This window comes from Chelmon rostratus, chromosome 2 (genome assembly GCF_017976325.1).
Source record: "Chelmon rostratus isolate fCheRos1 chromosome 2, fCheRos1.pri, whole genome shotgun sequence".
Lineage (NCBI taxonomy): Eukaryota > Metazoa > Chordata > Actinopteri > Chaetodontiformes > Chaetodontidae > Chelmon > Chelmon rostratus.
In genome coordinates this window covers 30686247-30711217 of record NC_055659.1, presented here as the reverse complement: position 1 = coordinate 30711217, position 24971 = coordinate 30686247, and the positions used below count along the sequence as shown (strand labels likewise).

The 24971-nt window shown below is 41.7% G+C and overlaps 1 protein-coding gene across 1 annotated transcript in view; it reads right to left on the bottom strand.

Annotated features, from left to right (window-relative positions):
* The window catches only part of fhit (fragile histidine triad diadenosine triphosphatase), a 323256-nt gene extending 311449 nt beyond the window's left edge, over positions 1-11807 (bottom strand). Inside the window, exon 1 of the mRNA XM_041952738.1 lies at positions 11721-11807. The gene's annotated coding sequence lies outside the window, so the exon portion shown is untranslated. The remainder of the gene's footprint in view (positions 1-11720) is intronic.
* Positions 11808-24971: the final 13164 nt, after the last annotated feature.

Sequence of the window (24971 nt, the reverse complement as noted above, 5' to 3'; positions counted from 1 at the left end):
TAAGCAGTACTGGCGAGAAAGAGCAGTGCTTACTGTGCAGAACGGTCTCCTACTCCGAGGCACCAGATTGGTGATACCCTCTGCAATGCGAAACACCGTCCTGGAGAAAGTGCACGAGGGACATCAGGGCATTGTAAAATGCAGGGAGCGAGCCAGAGAGACTGTTTGGTGGCCAGGATTGAGTGGGCAGTTAAATGAGCTTGTTTTGCATTGCCGAACCTGCATCAAAGAACGAACCAATCCTGCACAGCCACTCATGAGGTCTGAGTTGCCAGACCGACCATGGCAAAACTGGGTGCTGACATGTTTACAATGGACTCTACTAATTACCTGTTAGTCGTAGACTACTACTCACGTTTTGTTGAGATAGCCAGACTTACACCCACCAGATCTGAGGATGTAATTGTGCATATGAAATCAATGTTTGCGAGACATGGCATCCCAGAAGTTCTTGTCTCAGATAATGGGCCTCAGTTTTCATCCAGTCACTTTGCTCAGTTTTCAGCGGATTACGGCTTCAAGCATATCACTAGTAGCCCAAAATTTCCCCAAAGTAATGGTGAAGCTGAGCGCCACGTCCAAACAGTGAAAAACCTGCTCAAAAAGGCAAAAGATCCTTACCTGTCACTGCTTGCTTATAGAGCAACACCACTAGCCAATGGCTACAGCCCAGCACAAATGCTGATGGGGCGCAGGCTCAGGACCACCGTCCTGCAACTTCCTTCTACATTGCTTCCCGAGCTTCCTGATCGAGAGAAGTTGGCTTCTACAGAAAGGAAGAGGAGACAGCAGGATGTGGCAGCGTTCAACAAAAGGCACCGAGCACGCAACCTGAGGCCACTCACACCGGGCACTGAGGTGTGGATGGCGGATGTGAAAGCTGAAGGGACTGTTCTGTCACCTTATTCAGCCCCCAAATCATATCTAGTGGAAGGACCACAGGGAGTAATGCGCAGGAACAGAAAACACCTCTTACCTCTAGAGGGCGCAGCCAGCCAACAAGGCGCATCAGAGGGTCCTGCTCAAGTGCACACACCCCCACAGGCCCCTCCTGTGCAACCTCAGCTACCTCTACACTCAGAGTCTGCCACCAGAACTAGGAGTGGCAGAGAAGTAGTGAAACCCAAGAGACTGGATTTATAGAGCAGAATGCAGTTTTATTTTGTTCTCTTGAATAGTTTAAAGTTAAATACTTGAATTCAGTTTAAAGTTGAAGTTTGAAGCAATCTAAGTTTAAAACAGCCAATGGGTAAATCATTACAGCAGTATTATGCAGTATTATTTCAACAGTCTCAGTGGTGTGTAACATTATAATAACAGAGTTCTGAAATTTGAGTTAAAGCACAGATTTGTAAATCAGTTAACTTTAATAATATCTTGCAGATATTTCTTACAAAGGGGGATGTTGTGTGATTGGTTTAAATACAGTGACGTAGTGACGTATGAGATATAAAAAAATATATATCAGTTGTGCACCTGCGCGTGCGGCATGTAACTTGCTACGATATCAGTTCAGTAAACGGTCAAACGTATTACTTGTGTAGCCGTGTATTTTCTCTCTGCACCAACATAACAGTAATGCCCACCTTGGCAATGGTCTTGAACACTAATTTCCCACCTGGTATTAAGTAATTCTTACATTTCACAGTCTTTGTTTGGCTTGTTGTTTTATCTTACAAATTTTCCAGCACTTTCATGCTACCTCGTGCACAATGGAGATGTAAACCTATTGTGCCATGGCTCAGTGCTGTACCTTACATTCAGCACAGCTCATCTGATCATTTGTGAAAAGATCTGTTCAGATAAAACATGAAGCATTATCAGTGTGTCTAGTAAACCTCAAGGCAATCTGACATTTACATTATGATTTTTTTTTTTTTTTCTGTGAAAGTGGAAACTGGTGGCACTATGGGGAAGTTGGGTGGGTTTAAAACAGTGGGATCATCTTCTAGGAAACATAAATGTTCACTGCACATTTCATGGAATAAAGAAAAAACAGATAGCTTGTTGTGGACCAAGGTGTGGGCCAGGGAGAAACTTTGACTGGATGGTGCTGCTACATGAATGGCCATTTGATTACCAAAATAATCCTCTGCATGCAATGAATATCCACTAAATATCAAAAAATAATGAAAACTCAGCCATTATCTTCTAAGATACTTTGATCAAGTTTTCAAAGATCTGTATCCCTAGTTATTAAGGTATATACTTCTGAACCATAGTGCTGGACAGAGGGAATGACTGGCCTTAGACCCTCCTTAACATAAGCAAGCATCAGTATGGATAAGTCTGGGAAAATTGCGAAGATGAGTAAATACATAATCAAAGTCACTTGGCAAGCACTGGTTATACAATGCAGTACAGTACTTCATGTTAATCATAATTATCTTTCAACTTGGACAATTAAGTGTCAGATAAGAAAAACTTTCACTGCAATCACATCATGCACAATCACAGTGAAATAAGCATGCATAATTTCTCCAAGAGTTTAAATGTGATTGTGACTATATATCGAGTCTAGACTGGATGAAGAACACTGACATATATAGGCAAAGATATAATGGAAAAACTACAAGTTTCCACAGGAAAAAAAAATGATGTGGACACATTTAGAGCCCCAGTGGTCTAATCTCCAATGGTCCAATAATAATCATACACACACACACACGCACACACACACGCACGCACGCACACACACACACACACACACACACACACACAAACACACACACACACACACACACACACACACACACACATCATTTAGTATTACAGTCCAGTACATTCTAACAAATGCAGTTTGACAAGCCATGTTGCATTCATGGCCCCTAGTTATGGAATCTTGATGTTACATGAAGAAATGTGGCATTTACTGCAGCTAATATTTGCTATCTTTGCTCAGAGTACCATGCACAGATCCACCAGCTGGAAGAGATACTGCTGAAAAGTTACAAAACATAGATCAAATTCTCTGCAATAAGATCACCCAATAGTAACAGATTTTTTTTATTTATTTATTTTTTTTGGTTAAACTAAGTCAAATGTCAAACTGGATTTTGTCTTGTCTCGAGAAATTAAGACAGACCAATAGGGATGGATTTGTTCCTAATTTGCTCTTTGAGTTAGGTTTGTGCCATCAAGTGTTGGTAACCCATTTATTTCACATTGGCCTACATTTTCCCCTCTTAATAATACTCTCAAAAAACAGCCCATCATTAAGAGATACATCATGCTTTCCATCTTATCCAGAGTCGCATAAGACCACCACAGCAGGTTACAAATGCTCTACACAGTTCTTATTTATTACCACTACTACTTCTCATACCACATCTTGTGTATTTAGCATGTACAAATTCAAGATGTAAAAACAAGAGCATTGATGCTACTTTTGCAGTTCTACAAAGCCTTTGTTAAATAGCATACTAGTTAACATGACACATGTTATAGTAGCCTTGTCATTGTTTAAAGATCACAACCAAACCATAGTCACCACTAAAATTCAGCAGTAATGATCATATAGAACTCTAACCATTCTCACATGACACTGGGAAAAAACAAAAAAAAACAAAAAAAAAAAAAAACACCACACAAATGAGTTTTTTGACTGCTGAATCACCACCCAAATTTCCAGTTTCTTCAATGATTCCAATATGTTTGGTGTTGTGCTCTTAAAAATCTTTTTTTCCTTGGGTTGAGTAGCCAGTCAGAGTTTAGTAGGCAGGATTAAGCTTGGATGAGATCAATGCAAGTGTTGACTTACAGAAGCAACAATCTGAAATTGGCATATTTCTTCAGTTTGTTGTGAAAAACAATGTGCTTATTGTGACAAGCAACTGCTATTACAGCTTTTGTGTCTGCTGACTGAAAGTAACATCAAAGGGATGGATGTTACTTGCTGTCAGAAATTCCTCCTGAGCTCTGTGTCATTCATTAATTCATGCATTCATTCTGTGAGTCTGTTCCTCATCTTTGAGCTTCAACCTCCCTCCTTCCCTTCCGAGAAAACCCCGGCAGTGTACCTTATCACCCAACCCACCAGCTGAGCAAGAGACTGGGGAACTGATGAATGGGAGATGCGATAACCGATTTGCTCATTATTGCAGTCCGGCACAAAGGTCTCCAACCACACTGTCCCAATCAGAGAGGCGACTAGTTGGCTCTTCACCCTGGTCCAAAGCACTAAAACAGTGGCCAGTTACTCCATCAAATTTACTCTACCCTTGCGGCAGAGAATAAATGGACTGCACCCTCTCCTTATGATGTTATTTATAACAAACTTTCTCCAACCCAGATGACTTCATCACTACTGTCTTCTGGCAACCCAACTCAATCTCATTCAAAGACCATCAAATCCTGCTGCTTTGTCACATCCCTCTGAGTCTCATATAGAATCACAAAGTACACTTTGTATCATCTGTATGAGACTTTTTCACTAACTTCAATGTAAACCCATCCAGGGCAATATGAGATGCCCAGAGCAACTGCTCTGTCCGTCCAACATGGTCTCGTCCCAGCAACGCACAAAAAATTCTTGCTACAAAGCTGAAGATGTTAAGGTTGTGAAACTGTCACAGTCTGTTGAGGTTTAGGCGACAAAAAGTCTGGGTTCGATTTTGGAAGAGATAGTTGACATTTAGTTTCTCCTTGGGAATGAGACTGTGCCAGGAAACCAGACCCCATGATCAGCCGTGGCTGCCATCTTTACCTCCTTCTTCTACACTAGCACCAGCCTCTAGCACCCCTGCCAACCCTCTCAAGTCCATGAAACTAAATCAGTCCAGGTTGTCTTTAAGCAGAGTGACAGCACCGCCTTGGGAGAACTGCTGTCTGTACTGCGGCCATCTTGGCCATTTTGTGTCAAACTGTCCAGCAAGAGGAGAGGCTCACCAGTCACGCACAGTTGAGCCAGCCATCTAGTCAGCAATGCCCTTTTGTCTCCTGTTCCACCTCCAGCTTGTGATCAATGAACTTTTCCACACCACACTAGAACTGTCAAAATTGGCCAATAATAAAGTGTGATTATTCCGTCTGAAAGATGGAGGTTTGAACCATCCAGATACCTCATTTTGCACATTACGACCAGAAGAGAAAAAAACTTTACAATGAGAGACACACAGCTTACAGGCATATTTAATTAAACATAAGTATATCTTTTAAAATATATACATACCTACACATTGCAAAATGAACAAATACAATGTCCTATACTGCGTTGTTGAATTGTTTGCTCTTATCAGCTTGACCTACATTTCATTTTCAGTCAGTGAAAGTGAAGCTGTGTGCCAACTGTACCAGTTTACATATCCTGGAAAATTTCAATGTTCTAGACAAATGGGTGAATGGGCGATCAAACACTATCTGTGATTCCCATGTTCCTGTCTGTAAGTGACACATTTTTGAAACTGGTCTGGCAGAGCTGCAGCCAGCAGTCAAGAGACTGGCTACAATGTAATCCTTCTGGGCATTTGCACACTAACAATATACATCCACTGAAAGGGCTTGATGTGCTCAGATTGTTATTCTGAGTGTATGAAAGGGTTTAAGAAAGGATCCTTACAGATATGCACTTTTTACCAGAAACAGCCACTATAAAAAAGTTGATTCTAAAAGAAAAAAATACAGCTCCTTCCCTTTTTCCTGTCAGCCATGCTAGCAGCGTGAAACCCACAGATTGCTGAACAACTAACTTTTCCGATATCATCACCATGGCATTCCCATTTGTGTTTTCTGGAGAGATGACTTGACAACTAGATGGATTGGCAGAACCCATTTGATATTAAATTATTAACCTGTCCAGAAAATACCTGTAAATATACAGAAATTCCCAACATCCTTGTTTGTGTTTAGTGCTAATAAGCAAAATGTTAACAGAATTTCAACCTGCTAAACTAAAATGTTTTAGCATTATGTTGGCAGCTGAGCTGAGCTCCAACTCAATCACTTCAAACAAATATGGGAAAAGCTGATTGTTGTCGTAAAAAACTTCCCCAATGGGAGAAAATAACTGTCCAACCAGTGCTATGTAAGTTATGTGGTAACACTAAACATGCCTGCAAGTTTAAGGCTGGTGAGAACCTGCTGCTTTACACCTGCGTGTGAGCAGCTCCTTTTTAGCTCCTTCCATTCCATTCCAGCAGGGGACCTTTATTGCAGGTCATAGGTCAAAACACACACACACACACACACACACACACACACACACACACACGAAAAAAAAAAAAAAAAGAACAGAGTAACTATGGCTTTCACTCAACAGGATGGACCCAAGCGCAAGACACAGACATAGGCTGTATTGGGCGGGTTTGCTGGGCAGAGCAGAAGGGTTGAGCAGGTGTGGAGGCTGCACAGATGGGCGGAGTTCCTAAAGAGTCTTAAAGTCTTAAAGGTGGAGACCTTTTTGAGGACCAGCAAGACAGTGAAACCCCTCTGGAGGCTGGTGACATGGCTGAACACCTCTGGAGACTGAAGATGTACACAGAAGCCCTATGGACAATGGAGATTTGGCTGGAATTCAGAATTGGATTCTGGTTGCTGAAGTGTGGGACCAGAGACCAGCGTCTGGAGTGTGGAACTTAAGACCAGAGGCAAGAGACCTGAGCTGAAAGCCAGCAACAGGGCAGCAGGGTGGGAGGCCGGTGACAGGGCAGCAGGGCAGCAAGGCACTAGGCTGGCAACAGGACCAGTGGCTGGGATATGGTAGCAGCAGCAGAGGAACTGATGATTGCTTCAGCACACACTCAGCAGATTGCTGCAGCTCAAGAACTGGAGACACCTGCAGCTCAGGAACAGCCTGACTGCTGACTGGGAACCAGGAGCAGATGCCAGCTACGCTGCTGATGGGGAACCAGTTGCAGGCTTGGCTGTGGCCGACCCTCCAACACCTCCATGGCGCTGGGCATCGATGATGACATGCAGCTGAGTAGAGGTGAGGACCATGAGCTGAAGCACAAGAGCCACGTTTCCTTCTGGAGGGCTTCTCAGAAGGTGGCTCCAGAACAGGATCAGGAAAGGAACTGGCTGATTTCACGCTAGATGACTGGTCAACTGGCTGGAGGTTATCTGGCTCTAGAGGAAGGCCCAGCCAAAAAGAGACCAGGCAGCTGGACGACAGGGAGCCAGATGATAGAGAGCCTCAATGTTGTCGGAAGCCTCGCTTTCTTGTGGGGGGGTTAGTCCCTCAGAAAGGAAATTCCTGGGAAACACTGGAGGAAGAATCAGGCAGGAAGCTAGTGAGCTCAAGAACAGAGAATGGCTGGAGGGTAGCAGGCTGGTGGCTAGCTGACTCAAGAGCTGGAGCTGGCGGGAGACTAGCATGCCAGTGGTTTGCCAACACAGGATATGGAGCTGGCAGAGTCTGGCTGGCTGTTAGCAGTCTGTGAAGTTGGTTCGGGACAGGAAAGCTGCAGGCTCACAAATCTCAGCCTAATCAACTGGGGTGCCAGCTGGGAGCTAGCCTTCAGGCTAGCAGACTGGGATGCGGACTGGAGGTGAGTAAAGAAAGATTTCTTACAGGGAAACAAGGGAATGGAGGTGGAGAGGGGAGGCGTAGGCGTGGGCAGAGGGAATGAAGGGAAGGTGCGGCTGGCAGGGATAGCGTGGAGGCTGGGAAGTTGCAGGCAGGCAGACGGAGGAGCAGGAAAACTGGCAGATGGATGGATGGTGATCCACAGCAGATGAGCAAACAACGATCCAGATGGCTTCATGGCGTGAAGTGGTGGAGAAGGTCAGATTCTACTCGCAGTAGAACAACTGAGTCTGACCAGAAGCTAACTTATTCATGTGTTTGAGAGTGAGGGCTTTGGTTTTCAGATGGATTAATGGCACAAACTACTGAGTAGGGATAAATGACAATCCTTTACTGGATCAGGCAGCTGTGGTGTCTTTTTTTCTTCCCCATTCAGCAAGCACTGACATTGATGTACACTAAGCTCCCACCAAGAGACATGAGCCGTCACTGCAGCAGCAACACTAACAGGATAGACTCATTTGAAGGGCATCAAAAATAAGCATGTTGCTGCATATTCAAAAAGATCTTCTTTGTTGCCCTTTTAATTCTATTTGAATAATCGCAAAGGTCATCAAGGACTCTGACTTATCCCTGTTGATTTTATACTCTACTGCAAACAATAAGCCCAAATAAATATAACATATAATTCATGACTGGAAGCATACACTGGCTTTAGAGGAGCCGTTCACAGGTTTGAGGCTGACGTTTAATTAAGTTTTATATAGGTAGAATGCAAACTTGACAGAATCACCAAATCATAATGCCATGATGTTGTCCAGCCATACACAATGAGGAGAAAGCTGCCAAATAGCATTGTTCAAAAATCACCCCTCATTATTTTACATTTGTAAATGATGGGTGAAATCTATTTTATAGCCTACTTCACATTATGCCATTTCAAAAAACATCAAGTCCCTAAAATAATTCAGTGGTACACAATACAATATCTCCATAAAGGAGGTGAGCAGAACACCTGAACTAGTAAGATCAGGGCACTCATTCCTGGGTTGGCCCTGTTTAATTATGCAGAGCAGCTCCAAGACATGACCATGTGTGTGTCTTGTTTGGATGACACATGTGGCTGTATTGGTGACGAGAGAGAAAGCTCTTCTTCAAATGTCTCTATTCAGCAGAATCTCTGTATTTACATGCTGTATATTACCACCTATGGTTTGTTCAAAATTAAGGCTGGAGGTCCCCGTGGAAATCAGAAAGAGGGGATGCAGAGCTGGAGTGAAGTGCCATGACAAGAAAAGACAGTATAAACCATCCATACCACCTCTTATTATGGGGAAGGTGAGATCTCATCGACATAAGATGGAGACGCTAACGGCGCAAACCAGACTGCAGAGGGAGTACCAGGACTGTAGCAGCATTAGCTTCACGCTTGTCGCTGAATGAACTCATGCTGGATGCTCTTGTTGTTTTGGACAGATTTCAACTGGTGAGAGCTGACAGGAGAGCAACGGAGAGGAAAAGTGGGGAATAGCGATGTTTGTGAATAACAGAGGGTGTAACCGAAGGCACATCAGTGTAAAACAGCAATGCTGCACAAGAGACATAGACCTGCTAGTGTTCGCATTCTGCCACTGGTGAACATCCAGGGACTGGACATTGAGATGGTGGGTGAGTACAAATACTTGTCTGTTCATCTAAACCACAAACTAGACTGGACTAACTACTAACATTGATATCCTGTACAAGAAGGGCTGATGTTGACTCCAGAAGACTCTGCCCAGATGACGGAGGTCCTTTGGAGTGTGCAGGAGACTGTTAGGTACATTTTATGACACTGTGGTTGCATCTGCAATTTTCTACTCAGTGGTCTTCTGGGGCTGTGGGAGCTCTGAGAGGGGCAGAAAAAGACTGAACAAACCAGTCAGGAGAGCTGGCTCTGTTCTGGACTGCCCTCTGGACACCATCAAGGAGGTCGGTGAGAGGAGGATGTTAGCTAAGCTGACATCAATCATGGACAACCCCTCCCACCCCCTGCATGAGACGGTGGGGTCCTTTAGCACCTCCTTCAGCAACAGACTGCTGCATCCACTATGGAAAAAGTTCAACTTTTGTTTGTTCAACTCCAAAATCATTTAACATTCAACTGTAATTAATTTAACAAAACACTGTGTTGATGCAGTTTCACAACCCAACATCGCAAACCTACTGTTGGCACTACTTTGTTCTTTATGTTTAATATTTGCTAATATACATTACATCTGTGCAAATATCTTCTGCAACATTTACACTGTGCTGCTATATTCTTTTTCTACTGTGTAATATATTTTGACTGTGCAATAGTACAAAGCACTATTTTATTATCCATATCTTCTTATACTCAATGCTTGTTTCAGGAATTTGTGATAGACGATCAGTTTCACTTATCATTCATAGCCTTCCTTCCATTTGTATTTCATGCCTAGTTCACACATACAGGGGGATTTGTCAAAACACTGCTTTTTCTGTTCATTTTGGCTGTAGACCAACACGTAACCACTGTTTTAGGTCATTGAAAACAGAGCTTTTGGAAAATTCCTTTATATTCAAAACTGGTTGTAGTGTTGACGTGTGGAAAGGGAAAGTTTCTGGCCTGTGACATCACTGTGAGTGCCATTATCTCCTTTGTGTACTGTGATGAAGGCCGGTCATTCCTTCGATATCGTAAACACACATGCATAGACAGGATTTCTTTTGAGAACCAAGAAGGAAAAGTCTGTTGTTAAGACATACCTCTATCAATGTGGACCAGAATAATCCTATGTTATTCCCTCACTCCTTGCCTCTGTGTCTTTGTGTCTAGTGTTAAAGCCTTTTCTAGTGTTTAGTCCTAGTGATTTCATGTCTTTGTTAAATTTCCATGGACCCTGTCTGGTTTTTATATCAATATATATATATATATACATGTATATATATATACATGTGAATATGTGGTTAGACAAGCCTGCCACTGATCCTACACTATGTCTCCACCTGCTGCAGAGTGAAAGAAGCATGTCGGCAGCACAGCAGCAATGTCTAATGTTCACTGTTGTCATGTGCACAAGTTTGAAGGAAATACACTACACAGGTCCTACAAGGAGGCCTTGTGTTTTAATTTTGCACGTAAAGCAGGAGCTGTTATGTGGCCAGAGTAGACACCTGAAGTGATTTTAATTGAAGCCTTTCTGTTCATCACACACACGAGATGGATGACCAAAAAACCCAGCTGAAACAGCAGCTCCTGACTCACATCTCCACTGTGTAGTATACATACTTTCACATTATAGGCATGATTATCCTCAGAGAGAAGCCTCTTGAAAAATTCCTTACAGCTTACAAATCCTATCCGAGCACCTTCATTGTCATACTGTAAAAGTAAAGAACCACAAATGTCTGTATTCTACACATTACATTGGTTTAGGGCCTGTACTTTCGATGTTCAGGCGGAGTCGCTAATGTGCAGCAGGGGGATGTCAGTTCCCTCTGGGGGGAGGTAGCATGTCAGCTTACCATAAGGGGTACAGTTCTCAAAAACATTTGCCCTAAAATGCCATAACAGACTCAAGAGGAAGAGGAGGTAAATCAAGACTAGAGACTAAAGCCCTTTACAGCAAGTGTGGTTTCAAACCAGTTACTGGAGTGGTGCTGTTTGACTGTGATACAGAGCTTTTATTAATTATTGATTTTGTTTTTTACTAATCAACATAATATCATTGTGAAAATTACTATTGATAAGCACATAGTTATACCAGACCAGGACATCAGCTTTTCACAAGGGTTTTCCTGCACCACAGTTGATTTGCATGAAATTATTAGTGAGAGTTAATACTCAGAGGACCTTGCAGGTGGGTTTGTGCTTTAATAACAAACTGTGTACACTTCATATTAATGTGGATCATTTTGAAAGTGTCACATTATTGCTGAGTAGTAATGCAGTACTGGCTGTTTTAAAAGTTCTTCTTGATGCATTTCTGAACGTTCTGTCAAATTACTGGTTTCAGCAGGCCGATTTCAAAAATGAACTTAAAAATGTTAAACTTGCTTCCAAGTCTCTTGCTTTCAATATGAAAGGAGAAAATAATGGCTGCTAAAGCTAGAAAATCAATCTAAACAGCATTGTCTGTCATATCAAGTGTACACAACTCATAATTATTTGGCTAAAACTACTATAACCTCAAATCACTCATCCTTTTTGGTTGAGATGCAATAGGCAGTGTGCAAGCTGTGTAATCTTTACCTGGCTGGATGGCTTCTCAGTGCTGCAGAGGACGGCTTGTGTTGGTGGCTGAGTCAGAATGTAGCGGCTGCACTGCTCTCTTTGCCTGTGGGAGGAGAAAGCAGGATGGATGTGATTTTTGATGTAAATGTGAGCACCACCAAGGGGTAGAGGTGGAGCATTGATATTCAGCTGGAGGTCCGGTCGAGCCCCATTCTCCACACCTTGACGTTGACCTTCTAACCTCACAGTGAAAATCATTTGGCAGCTTCTCTGACCTCTAGCAGTATGCACAATTGTAGGCACACACGCCAACGGCTGAATTACAACTGAGGAATTTTTACCCCCAGTGGCCACTCTTCAACTTTCCGCTGCTTCCATTTTTATACAGAATCAGTAATCAGACACAGCCAGAAGAACTCTGACAACATATATGTTTAATTTTGCGTAAATTGATTTTTTTTTTATTTATCAAAGAGCCAAACACTGCCAACAATAACAGATATTAGGAAAATATATCCGTGACAAAATAGTGTGCTATGTGCTACCTGTAATAATTACTGTAAATGTCAAAAAATCTCTTTTTCATAGTTGGCCAAACCTGGCTGAATCCGGCCATGCAACACAAATATTTGGCCTTCTGACAAGAGCTAACATTGTCCCTTTTTCATTTTAGATATAAACTTTTAATTTTTCACAAATCTACTGCACAAAGCTCATGTAAATCCCAATATATCTGAATGAATCAATGAATGAAGTAGGTCACTGTTTATTAAGTGTGGATAGCCAACCAATACAAACTCTGTTCTCATCATGCAAAACAACGTACATTTCCATTCGTAGTATGAGAAATTTTCTTAACAAATGAGCATTACCATCAGCTGCTGTAACTAACATATGCCTTAAGATACAATCTTTAAAGTTTTATAAAACAGTTTCATTTTAAAATAATTAAAAACTCATAAATACAGTAAACATTGAAAAGTCTGGAAACTGCTGCTGCAGAGTACTGAAAAAAGTGACCCACAGTTGAACCTAATTGCTGACACCTGAGCTACGGTATGCTGTGGCAAGGTTTGGAGCACTTATTTTGTAACTAAATCAGTTTTTATTTGACTTAGAAACTAGTTAATGCTTTCAAGACAAACTTGTGGATACTTCACATGAAAGAACTGTTGACATAAAACCCTTTGACTAAAATGTAAAAACTGCTCCTGAAATGATTTCTAAAATGTATGAATGAACATTTTCGTCATTATACATACCTATGAAGCCATGACCTATAAAGTCAACTTTATAGCACTGTTTTGGTGTTAATAAAATATTAAACCTACTCAGAGATATCTAAACATCAAATCAAATATCTCAGTTATCTCTTTGAAAGCTGCCACTTACCCAAATCAGCTAGATTCAAGTGCAATGTGTGTAAATGTGATGACCTGGATGTCTTACACACATGCAGCCTGCCTCACGTCAAATAGGATAACTAACGCATGTCACAGGGACAGAAATAACACACCGCAATGTAATAACACAATACTGTGTGTCTGCATGTCGGATGAGCTGGGAAAATACAGTGCTTTGAGAGAATGGAGGCGGCTCTATTGAATTATACATGGAGCAGAAGGACCCAAATCAACTGTGCACGGTATTGCTGTGGCATGAATAAATGGTGCATAATTGATACAGGGTCTCTTACATTATGAGTCCCTGTTTGCAAATCTCCATGTAGAGTTACGATGCAAAGCAGGTCAGGGAATCTGAAGGATATGGTGTCACTGATCAAATAATCCAATGTTAATGCCTTTTGTAAATACACACCGCTGGCTCCACCAGACTCACATGTATCAGTGCTAATTATCATTAGTACAAACTTCAAGAAAAGATGATGGAGGAGATTTTTTTCTTCCCCAACAGCATTTAATTAACCAGTTACCTTGCTTGATGCTCAAGTCTAATTAACACGTTGAGATCAAAGTGATAAGTCTTTTCGATTTAAGAAAGCAAAGAACAGTATTTCCCTGCATTTCAGTCTGTTCCCTTTAAGTCAAGGTTTGCACTTAATATCAGCAGCAACAAATACCTATCTGCATTCATAAATCCATCCCTCAAATCAGTAACAGGCAGTCACAAGAATGTTAGTAAGGCTGGTTGCAATAACACAAAGAGCAGAGTTTCAATACACCCTAAAAAGTGAAGATAGGTGAAGATAGTCAGAGGTGAAGATAATCAGAAGTCTATTTTTAGCTTACACACTGGTGGCTGCCATTAGAGGGGGTGCGGGGGGTCATGGGAACTTCCTGAACAGAACCACTGAGAAGAATGTATTTCATCTATAGAAATGATTCAAAAAATATCATATGAAGCTGGTGACGTCAAACCTTTCACACATTTATTTGTTATTGTACAACACAGAGTTGTGCAACAAGATGCAAATTGTAATCTCTTTATGTAACACACAAAGAGTGTGGAGGATGAGTTGAGGAGTCTTACAGCCTGAGGAAAGAAGCTACACTGTCGTCTGGTGGTAGTGAAGAGGACTGCCAGATGGCAGCAGGGTGAACAGGTGTTGCTGGGGTGGGTATTGTCTTTTAATATCCTCTGGGCTCTGCGTAGGTACCTCGCCACACTGGTGTCACTGGTGCTTGGTCGATGGCTACCATTTTAAGCTCCTGGTACAGAGCCCTCCTGGACTGGGCTGTGGACAAACCGTGCTAGTTTATAATGTGTCCAGTCAGGATGCTTTCGCCGCTCTGTAAAAAATTGACAAGAACTTGGCGTGGTCACTTCCAAGCTTTTTCAACCAGGGTGTAATGTGAGATGACCGTGTTGGATGCCAAATCCCAGGAATCTAGGATCGCTCACCTGCTCCACATCAGCTCCGCTGATGTAAACAGAGCAGTGCGTCTTCACCTTCATTTTCCGAAAATCAACATCTGCTCCTGCTGATGTTGAAGCAGCGGGCCGTTCTCAGCCTATTAATTTGCAGAACTGTTGATTTCCTCCCAATGTCAATTTTCATTGTTTGTAATCTTGCCGTTGATGGAAATGTCATCCGCAAACTCGATGACAAGAGTTCTCTCGCTGTTGGGGACTGAAGTCGTGGGCATACAGTGTGAACAGGAGGGGGCTGAGCACACAGCCCTGAGGCTATTCCACTGCCCAGCCTACTTATGGCTAATGTCCAATCCACCACAACACTCTGGATCAATATATTGCTCTCCACAGCAGGCCATGTTCTACATCTACTGAACACAAGACTCTGGTGAGATGAGGGGAGGAGGGCTCTGTGTTTACATCAATGATGCATAGTCAAACTTTCAAAGTGGATGGACAGTGTTTCTCAGATGTCAAGTTTTTCATCTTAACACGCTGACCGTCTCATCTGCACAGACAATTCACCAGCATTTTGTTGCTGCTGTTTACATTGCCCCTGATGTAAAAAAAAAAAAAAGTGAACATCATACCCCCATGATGAGAAGCAATACCCTGCACCATGTTTACACACATTCTTGGCAGATACAAAGCCCCCCCACCCACACTTTGATCAATCAGACCACATGTCCCTGCTTCTCCTTTCTGCTTACTCCCAGCTGATACAAGGGGTCAAAACATCAGAAAAAAACAGTTAAAGTGTGGATAGATGAGCTACAGCAGCACTGCAGGACTGTTTTAAGAGCACAGGCTGGCACATGTTTAGATACATGGCCACCCAGGAGAATCGCATCAGTCTTGAGGAATATACAACATCATCAACAGAATAGACATCGTGTGTTGATGATGTGTGGCCTTGTAGTCAAGGGAGCAGGAGGCATACAACACCAGAGAGCAAGGCTGAAAGCTGAAACCAAGGAGGCAAAGTGGAGAAGTCAGAAGATAGCGGAGAGAGGCCTCAACACCAACAATATGTGGAAGGCGACCCAGATTATCACAGGGAACGGAAGCAGGAGCACCCTCATCATGTGTGAGAGCATGGCAGATGAGCTTAACACAGCTTATGCTCACTTTCATCTCCTCAACAAAGTAAGCTGTCAAGTCTACTCTGCTTCAAGAAGACCGGCCACTGTCAGTCTCCACAGCAGATGTGAGGAAAACTCTGATGAGAGTGAATGTGACTAGAGTTGCAGGGCTTGATAATATCCCTGGCCAGGTACGAAGAACATGTGCTAACTAGCTAGCTGATGTCATCACTGACACACTTAGCAGTCAGAGGAGATTGCTTCAAGCTACAGCCACTACTCTCCCTGCAGCGCCTGGTCTGAGCCACTACCTCCCTGTGGCACTCACCCTCATTCTGATGAAGTGCTTATAGAAGCTGGTTCTTCAGCACATTGAAGACAACATCCCAGCTAGCCTTCAGAGCATTCAGATAGACAGAGGATACCATCTCCACTGCTCTCCTCATAGAGCATCGACATCAGAATGCTGTTCTGATTGATTTCTGCTCAGCTTCAACACAATCTGCTTGATGAGAGCAATTGGCAAACCAGAGGCGGCTCCACAAGAGGGCATGAGGCAGCAGTCCCCCCCTCTTCATTTCATTGTGGCCCCTCACTTGTATAAAGGTATTTCAATGTTTTCTCCATCAACAGCAAATGTCTAGCGATGACCATTGTAAAGCTTTTAGAACACACACAACACAATGAGATTATTGGGATATTTTGTCTTTTGTCAATTTCCTGTGTTATATGTTACCTTATGTGTGAGAGAAGGTCAGCCTATATAATGACTTCATAATAAATGGTGTGAGATGTTCATGTTTTTTTTCTATTAATTTAAATGGCCAGGATAATTTTATATCTTATATCTATAGCTTATAGCAGTTGACAACAATTTGAGGATTTTTTTACACCAACGTACTGTCTGTCAAAGCAGCCACAGCAACTACACAGCTAACAACATGAAACTGACACATGAGAACTGCACGGAGAGGAAGAGGGAGAGACAGTGTCTGGATGTGGACTGGCTGAGGATACAGACGTTTCATAGAGGAGATGAGTGAACAATAAACGCAGATCTACAGTATCTCTTTGTTACTGTTGACTGAGACTCAAGTCTCTCTCTCTCTCTCTAACAATGGTTGAATCATATTCAACTAATACTAACTGAAAAATGATCATGTTATCATGACACAGATTGCGGTACTCACAAAATCTATGTTTCTGGTCTCAAAAGTGATAGGGCAGCTTCTTTTCAACACGCCTTGCTCAAACTCCTTATTTTCAAGAAAGTAACTTTGAAGAGATTCCCCCCTTGTGTAGTATGTGCAGTCTTTGGGTATTCATGATTTCATGATTGCAATGATGTAAAAACAAGACTGAATAAGTTTTAAGTAGAGCACATTTTTGAAGCTGGTCACTTTGCATTGTGTTCAGGTAATATCGCTACAAGGAAGTGAATGTAGGTGCTTGATCCAGCATAGCCTGTGACAAGAAAGTCAACCCTGAAGCAAGAAAAAGAGTTTCCAGAGATATCAAATGCATCAGGCTGAATTTGGGGGAGGTGTGTGTAAAACGTCATACATTTATAATGTTTCCATTTGATGGAGTTAGGCAGCCATAAAGTTAAAGTCTGAATATTCCCCTCAGTATCACATAGTGCTGCTCTAAATAAGGATCAAGCAGATACTAAATATATACCTTCCTTGAGACCATACAAGTCTATAAGATGTCATTGACAACACAAGCCCAGAATGGGCTAAATTTCAATAACAGTACCAGTAAAAAGTAGGGATGTAATGGTTTACTGAATCTTGTTATATTGTATTATATTGTGATGCTATCTACTGTGATGTTATACAGTTATTTACTATCTCTGCTTGTTGAAAATCGTATTGTTTTTGTTTGAACAGCAGAGGGCGCAATCATAGCTGTCAAGAAGACAGAATTCCATCCTCCATTGTGTGCAATCCAAAAACTGCTAAAAATAAACGTGGCGATAAGGAAAAAAAGATTGAGGATGCTCCATCGACTCTTAGAGCCGATATGTGGCAACTCTTCAGTTTTCCTGTTTCAAGAACTAAGAATGGCGAAAACTGACGAATGCAAAACAACAACAAAACAATACTGGCAGACGACTGACTACACAACGGGACGCACATCAGACATGAGAAGCCCTTTGGCACCTCGCCACCCAGTAAAGCTTAATTCACAACAACAACGTACTGTGTGAAAAAGCTTCAGCCAGGCCGAAGGAGCCTGAAAGAAGCTTTTGGAGGTCCTCTTCCCCTTAGCAGTCAGACAGCTGAAGACATAACACAATGCATAAGTGAGAATATAGCAAAATATAAAGACTTAAGGCCGTTTGCTGTGGTCTACAATGATGGATTTCAGAGGCCAATAAACACGTTGAAACCAAAGTACAAATTCCATCAAGGCCACACTTTAGTCGCACAGTGATAGCAGCTCTATACCAAGAGACAAAGGCTAAAGTGACACAGAGCCTCAAAGAAGCAGAGTGCGTCTCAATAACCACAGATGGGTGGACTTTACGAGCTACTCAGAGCCAGATTACAGTCACAGCTCATGTTATGAGCAGTGAATGGGAAATCAAAAGTACAGACACGACCTCTTTTCCAACCACACACTGGACTCAACATAGCTGACATTTTGAATGCTGCTGTTTTGGAGTGGAAGCTCCACATGAAGAATAATAACATCATCACAGTATTGCCGTCATTATAGACAATGCATGAAATATGGATGTAGCGGTGAGAGAGGCCGACTGTCCCCACACATTAAGAGTTTAACACACACTTGCTCCACAAGCGGATCTGAACGGGTCTGTTTAAAAAAAAAAAAAAGTATTTTTTTAATGCTTTTGCATGTTTCTATGCATATGGCCTTTTGTCCACTCACAAACTGTATTTTAAATCACTGAAAACGGACCTTTTCAAAAAACTCCTTCCATGGTGACCATGTTCAGAAATGTGGACGTTTAAGATAAGGTTAAGTTTTTGGCTTGTGACAACAGAGTGTGTGCCGTTATCTCTTTAGATTACATAAGGAAACATAGAGGTGGCTTCAGTGCTTTAACCTTGCTAACAGGAATTCATATGTTAAAACTTCAGTGTATTCACTCCTCCACTATACTGAAGAATAGCGGCATCAGAATGCTAGAGAAGGTTACTGCTACATCATCCAAGACTCCCACAGACTCCGCCGCCAACTTCACTGGTTGTGGACGAGATCCAGTCAGACCTCACATTGCAGGCAGCCTCCTGGCATAGCTTTTTTTTTCAGGCTTGTAATTGGCTTTCAAGGCTGTAAGGTAAGGATTATATCGTTGCTTGCTGGTTTGGCATGCCCTTGACAGTGCTTTGTTTGTGTTAACTGTTGCGCCAATTAGTGACAACTCAGATAAGAGTCCACATAAATGCTTCACAGAGTTAGTTAGCAGACACATCAGCAACATCAACTGTTTGGAGGGCACTGTGCCAATCAGGCCTTCATGGTCAAACTGCTGCAAAGAAACCACTACTGAGGGAGACCAACAACAAGTAGAAGAGAATCCTTGGGCCAAGAAACACAAGCAATAGACATTAGAACAGTGGAAATCTGTATTTTGCTCTGATGAGTCTAAATTTGAGATTTGTGGCTCCATCCACAGTGTCTTTGTGAGATACAGAGAAGATGAACGGATGGTATCTGCACATGTGGTTGCCACTATGAAGCATGCAGGAGGTGGTGTGATGGTGTAGGATCCTTTGCCAGTGACAATGCGGCAATTTCTTCAAAATTCAAAGTACACTTAACCAGCATGGCTACCGAAGCACTCTGCAGGGACATGCCATCCCATCTGGTTTGTACTTTGTGGTACCATCATTTGTTTTTCAATAGGAGAATGACCCAACTCACACCTTCAAACTATGGATTATTTGATCAATAAGGAGAGTGAAGGGGAGTTGCATCAGATCATCTGGCCTCCCCAGTCACTTGACCTCAACCCAACTGAGATGGTTTGGGATGAGTTGGGCTGCAGAGTGAAGGAAAAGCAGCCAACGAGTGCTCAGCATATATGTTAATGAAAAACTCACAGTAATCAGCAGATATGTTAATGAATAATGCAATGTGTGTGAACATTTTCTCTGCTTTTTTTTTATGTCAGCTCAGATTGAGATGCGAAAGCTATAACATCAGTTGTGATTAGAGCCACGGGTAAATAGATTCCCACAAATAAACACATGACGGAGTCATCTGTATGAGTGGACAGCACGGTGGAGGGCGGGCTTTAGTGAAACTCCACTGCCCCGCTGTGGTATTCATCAGCCATTATGCTAAATGTTACATTTGGTTTTAGCGCAAGGCACAAATACCATTCAAGAAGTCAAACTTCACTATTTTTTTCTCACATTTATCGGCATGACGATGTGAAGTTGGTTGAGCTGTGCATGTACCAGGAAGTCCTGCTGAGAGGTGAAACTTCAAAACCTGCTTGCTATATGCAGTCCATGGAGGACTGCTTGGTACTGCTTTCGATCAGATAATGACAGAGCCAGGATGGGACAAAGACACCATTGCACCGTGCAGCCTTCAAGCAAAAACTCTACCAGGTTCCACAAAGTATCAGTCAGTGGACATCAACAAAATCAAGAGCACTCTCAGCCCTCTCAAAGCCATGAGACCAGGTGAGACTTTCAGTGGCCTTTGTGATGAAACTGTCCAGGCAGAACCTGTGCCCCGAAATAAACGTCAGAGTGGCTGGGAGATCTGGAGCAGAGGGTAAATCAGCACCAAGAACAACAAGAGGAAACTTTCTAATGTTTACTTCCAGATTGTTGACAGTATAGTATTGCACATGACCCAAAGATTTACAGATATGGAGCACCTGAGCTTTTTTCACATACTGGATCACATTGCATTTACATCTTTCTGCAAGCTCACTGCATTTCTGGCCAGTGAGTTGGCTCAGCTGATCAAAGACATATCCATTCTTTGATGAGTAAAAGTTAAGGAATGAGCTGCACACACCACACAACAATGTGTTTCACAAGTCACCAGGAGAGCTGGTACAGCTTCTTATTGAGGATGACCTATAGGGCATTCTTTCCAAAGCCTACAAGCTGCTCCAGCTTATGCTCACAATACCAGCCACCAGCACATCAGCAGAGTACTTCTTTTCCTGTCTGAAAGCATGAAATCTGCCAACACATGTGGCTAGAACAGACTTCTCGACCTAGCCAAAATATCTTTTTATCTTTTCAACATGTGTTGTTGTGGAGAACCTAAAGGCCAGTGCAAAATTATATGAAACTGTTATTGACTACTTCACCACCATGAAAGACAGGAGAACGGCCTTCCTCGTCAAATGGAGTGAGTAAAATGCACACCCCCTCCTCTCTATGTGGTTTTATTCTTGACTGAACTGCCAATATAGCTATGTGTGCAGTTGTTAATGTGGTTATATTGCTTATTGTGCCTTGGTTGCTTGGATTTAGCTGCATGTGAGTCAGTCCACTGAAGTAGCTGTTTTACTGCTTTACTACTGTTTACATACAGAAAATCAAAACCATGGGCAGCAACCACAGGCCAACTTACCTAAACAGATGAGACTGAGATTGTTTGTAGCCTCTGCAGGTCTGGCACTGGGTTGTTAATCATGTTGTCAATATAATCAACATTTGGTCTAGTTTTCAACAATAAGGAAGTAAAGAACTTATTTGTGTTTATCGAGCACACACAACAGGGTCTGAGAGTCATGTGTTTGATGGTAGCTTACTAATAGTTAACAATGTCAATGTAAAACTTTAAACGTTGTTTGTGACTGAATGCCTCTTTTATTCATTTTTAAATCTGCAGTGTGCATTAGGTAGTTTGTTATAGATTTGGATGGCATTAATTAATACCTTTAAAGACATTTAGGACTCTCTCTCTCTCTGTGTGTGTGTGTGTGTGTATGCACATGTTTCATTGTTTGGTGTTGGTAAGACAACAGGTGTGACAACAGGCAAGTTCAAATCCTGCATCTGTATGATACAATTTGGTGTAAAATCATAGCATGCACTCTAATAGCTCATCTGGTTAAATTGTATTGGCAACCCCCCAAAACTGGGCTTAGATTAGAGGTCTTTTTCCCATGCCAAGCCAATGCATTATTTTGTTATTGTTCTGATGTCTCGGTATTGATCTTCAATGTTAAAAAGGAGAGAAAGAAAGAAAACCATTGACTGAGAAGGTTTTTACAAGCTTTTACCTGGTACAGTATTTCCTCTGAGTGTTTTTTGGTTTGTTTGTTTCGAAGGGGACATTCATAACTTCACTGCATTAGAGCCAAGAAATACGTTATTTTAATCATTCTATGTTTTCATTGTGAATATATAGCCAAACATCGCACTTACCACTGAAAGAAGAATTCACACATTGACATTAGCGTGTAAAGAGGATACAGAACGTAGCCTGCTGGCGTCATAATCACGTCATTAACTTACAGTTAAAGGGTTCTCTCTATCCCACCAGACTGGCAAATATAAATATTTAATAATCATGAATGAATACCCTCGTCAAATCTTTTAGAATCGCTAGAAATGTCGGCATATTGACGAACTCAAGCTACACTTTGATAAATTAAATACGAGGATTAGACATATGGGTTAGTGTGTAGCACTGGCTTACGCTGGGAGGGAGGGGCGGTTTGTAGCGGCTGAATAAAGCAAACGAGTCATTTGATAGTGTTTTCTCTAAGTTGGCTGGTGAACTGTGACTTTTATAAATGCCGGAGTCAGTCAGATCAGTGGACGCGAATGAGGACTCCGGCTAACCTGTGCGCCTTAAACAAACCGTGAGAGCAGAGCTGCTATTTAACTTGTCCGACACGGACAGGCAAAGAGGTGAGTGGACATGTTCCATGCTTTATACGGACTTTGAGGATACCCGAATGTTAAACCCCTACGTCTTCGTTTTCACTACGAACACCTTTCACCATGCTACATATCCAGTTAGCCAGGGTGGCTAATTTAAAGGGACTGACATGTTGCGGATGCCCTGTCTCGGAGTATATTACACGTGTGTCAGAGATAACGCAACGCCCATGTTTGTTGCCTTACAACATCGTTACTGTAAAATGAACAAGAACGTGGTCAAGACTTTTTAATCACTGAATTAAGAACTGACACTGGACACGTCTTACAACACGTTTAGACCACAAATAAATGCTGTTGAACTCACCTTGTAAGTAATGCGGAATCACCGTTTGCATCATGGGAAATGTAGTTCTGCCCACGCCGTATCGTTGGGAAAATACCGCCGTTTCACAGTTATAAAACTACAAGTACCAATGTGAAAGGAACGCAAGAGTTATGTTGCCTTTACAGCGGGTAGGAAAATTTTGTATTGACAATTATTATTATTGTTGTTTTTTGTAACTTAGATCACTGAAATGTTCTTTCATTCAGCCCTTTATTTATATAGGTAGTGTGATCGACAGCAAAATCTGTATTTTAAGACAGACCTGTGCACAGCATGAACATGGACAAAACAGAGAAATTCGCAGCAATGGTTAAGAAAATCATTTAGCGTTAAAGAGTGTTTGAGTATAATATTTTAAAATCTTTACTTCAAAAGTTTTTGTCGGTAGTTCATTACATTTGTAAGGAGCAAAGTATTTACAAGTGTGTTTTCTTATTTCTGTTTAACCATGTGGTAGAGTTAAAATATGCTGTGACCTGATATTACTGTATATATACTGGATTTAGAGGTGATCAGAGAACACAGTTTGCTGTGTTTGCAGTAGGGATTCATAGATAAATACTCTTGACTACAACTCTCTTCTTTTGGCTAAAGAGAACCAGCCCACATTGACACTATCTGAAATGATAGATTTTGAAATTGAATTATTCTAAAATTATTATTATAATTGCCATTTTTGAAAAGACACCTGTTTTGTGTTCAACTCCTGGTTAAAATGAATAGACAGATATTAGTGTAACAGCCTGCTGTCATTCAAGAGCATATTGTACAAATAATGTATTTGTTTGTTTGCTTATTTGTTTGTTTCTATGAGACATTTAGTCTCAACTGCTCCCGACTTGGCCATCCACACAAAGCATGACTCATGCCTTCATTCCACTTCATCAGCTAACGGCAGGTTAGAATTAAGGTTAATGCACAAGAGACAGCTGCTCCTTGGGTTTTTTTTTTTTTGTTTTTTTTTTTTAATTCTCATTCATTCATTTATTTTAAAGCAGGGCCAGTCATATATTATTTATTTATTTTGCAGTGCTGCCATTTTTGCCAAACAATCATACCTAAATGTTGACTCCTCCATGTACTATGAGTCTTGCCGGTAACATAAACCCCACCAAAGCTTGTCATCAAGCTCAGTGGCATAGGGCTCACCACTGCTCTGCGTGACTTGATCCTGAACTTTCTGATGGGCAAACCTCAGGCTTTGCAGATAGGCACCACCACATCCTCCCCCCTACTCTCAAAACAGGCACAGGGCTGCATACTCCCTGTTCACCATCATCACCAAGTTTGCTGACAACATGATTGTCGCCTTCCTGATCACTGATGATGATGAGATGACCTAAAGAAAGGAGATCAGAACCCCCCATCTCAGTGCCAGGGCAACAACCAGGCTATGGTCTGTGTGTATATATATATATATATATATATATATATATATATATATATATATATATATATATGTGTGTGTATATATATATATATATATATATATAGAGAGCAGCTGATTTCAGCGTTCAGCGTCAGACATTAAAAACCTGTCTCCAGTTTTGTCTCCACTCAGCAGTCTTTTAGCAGGTCGATCGCTCATGCTGTGTTTTTCTTGGTGTTTTTTTTTTTTTTTTCGAGTCTGTCCGCTTCAACCTGGTCAATGTCTGTGTCCTCAAGTCTCTTGTGCCTTAATATTAATTCTGCCGTCGATCCAGTGTTGTTCTTTACTTTTCTTCACTATCTTCTTTGCTGGGGGACATGTCATTCTTCAACCATGTGTATTGTCCTTCCCAAACAAATTAAAAATAATGCTCCATATTTTGACACTCAAATCAGCTGGTGATTTGTTATTGAGCTTGGTACATGAACAGATTGCCCCTTTAGCCAATGACAGTTAGGAATTCCTGAGCAGGCGGTCGTCTATCAAGAAATATATATATATATATATATATTTTTTTTTTTCATCAGGATAAACACTTTGATTTCAGTGACTCCATTCAAATCAAAGGATCGCATAGCATTACCCTCAGGATTTTAAAAAGTTTTTTTTGTGTGTTCCAAAACTTTCTTCATCATAGGGTATATTGAACTATAGCCTCAA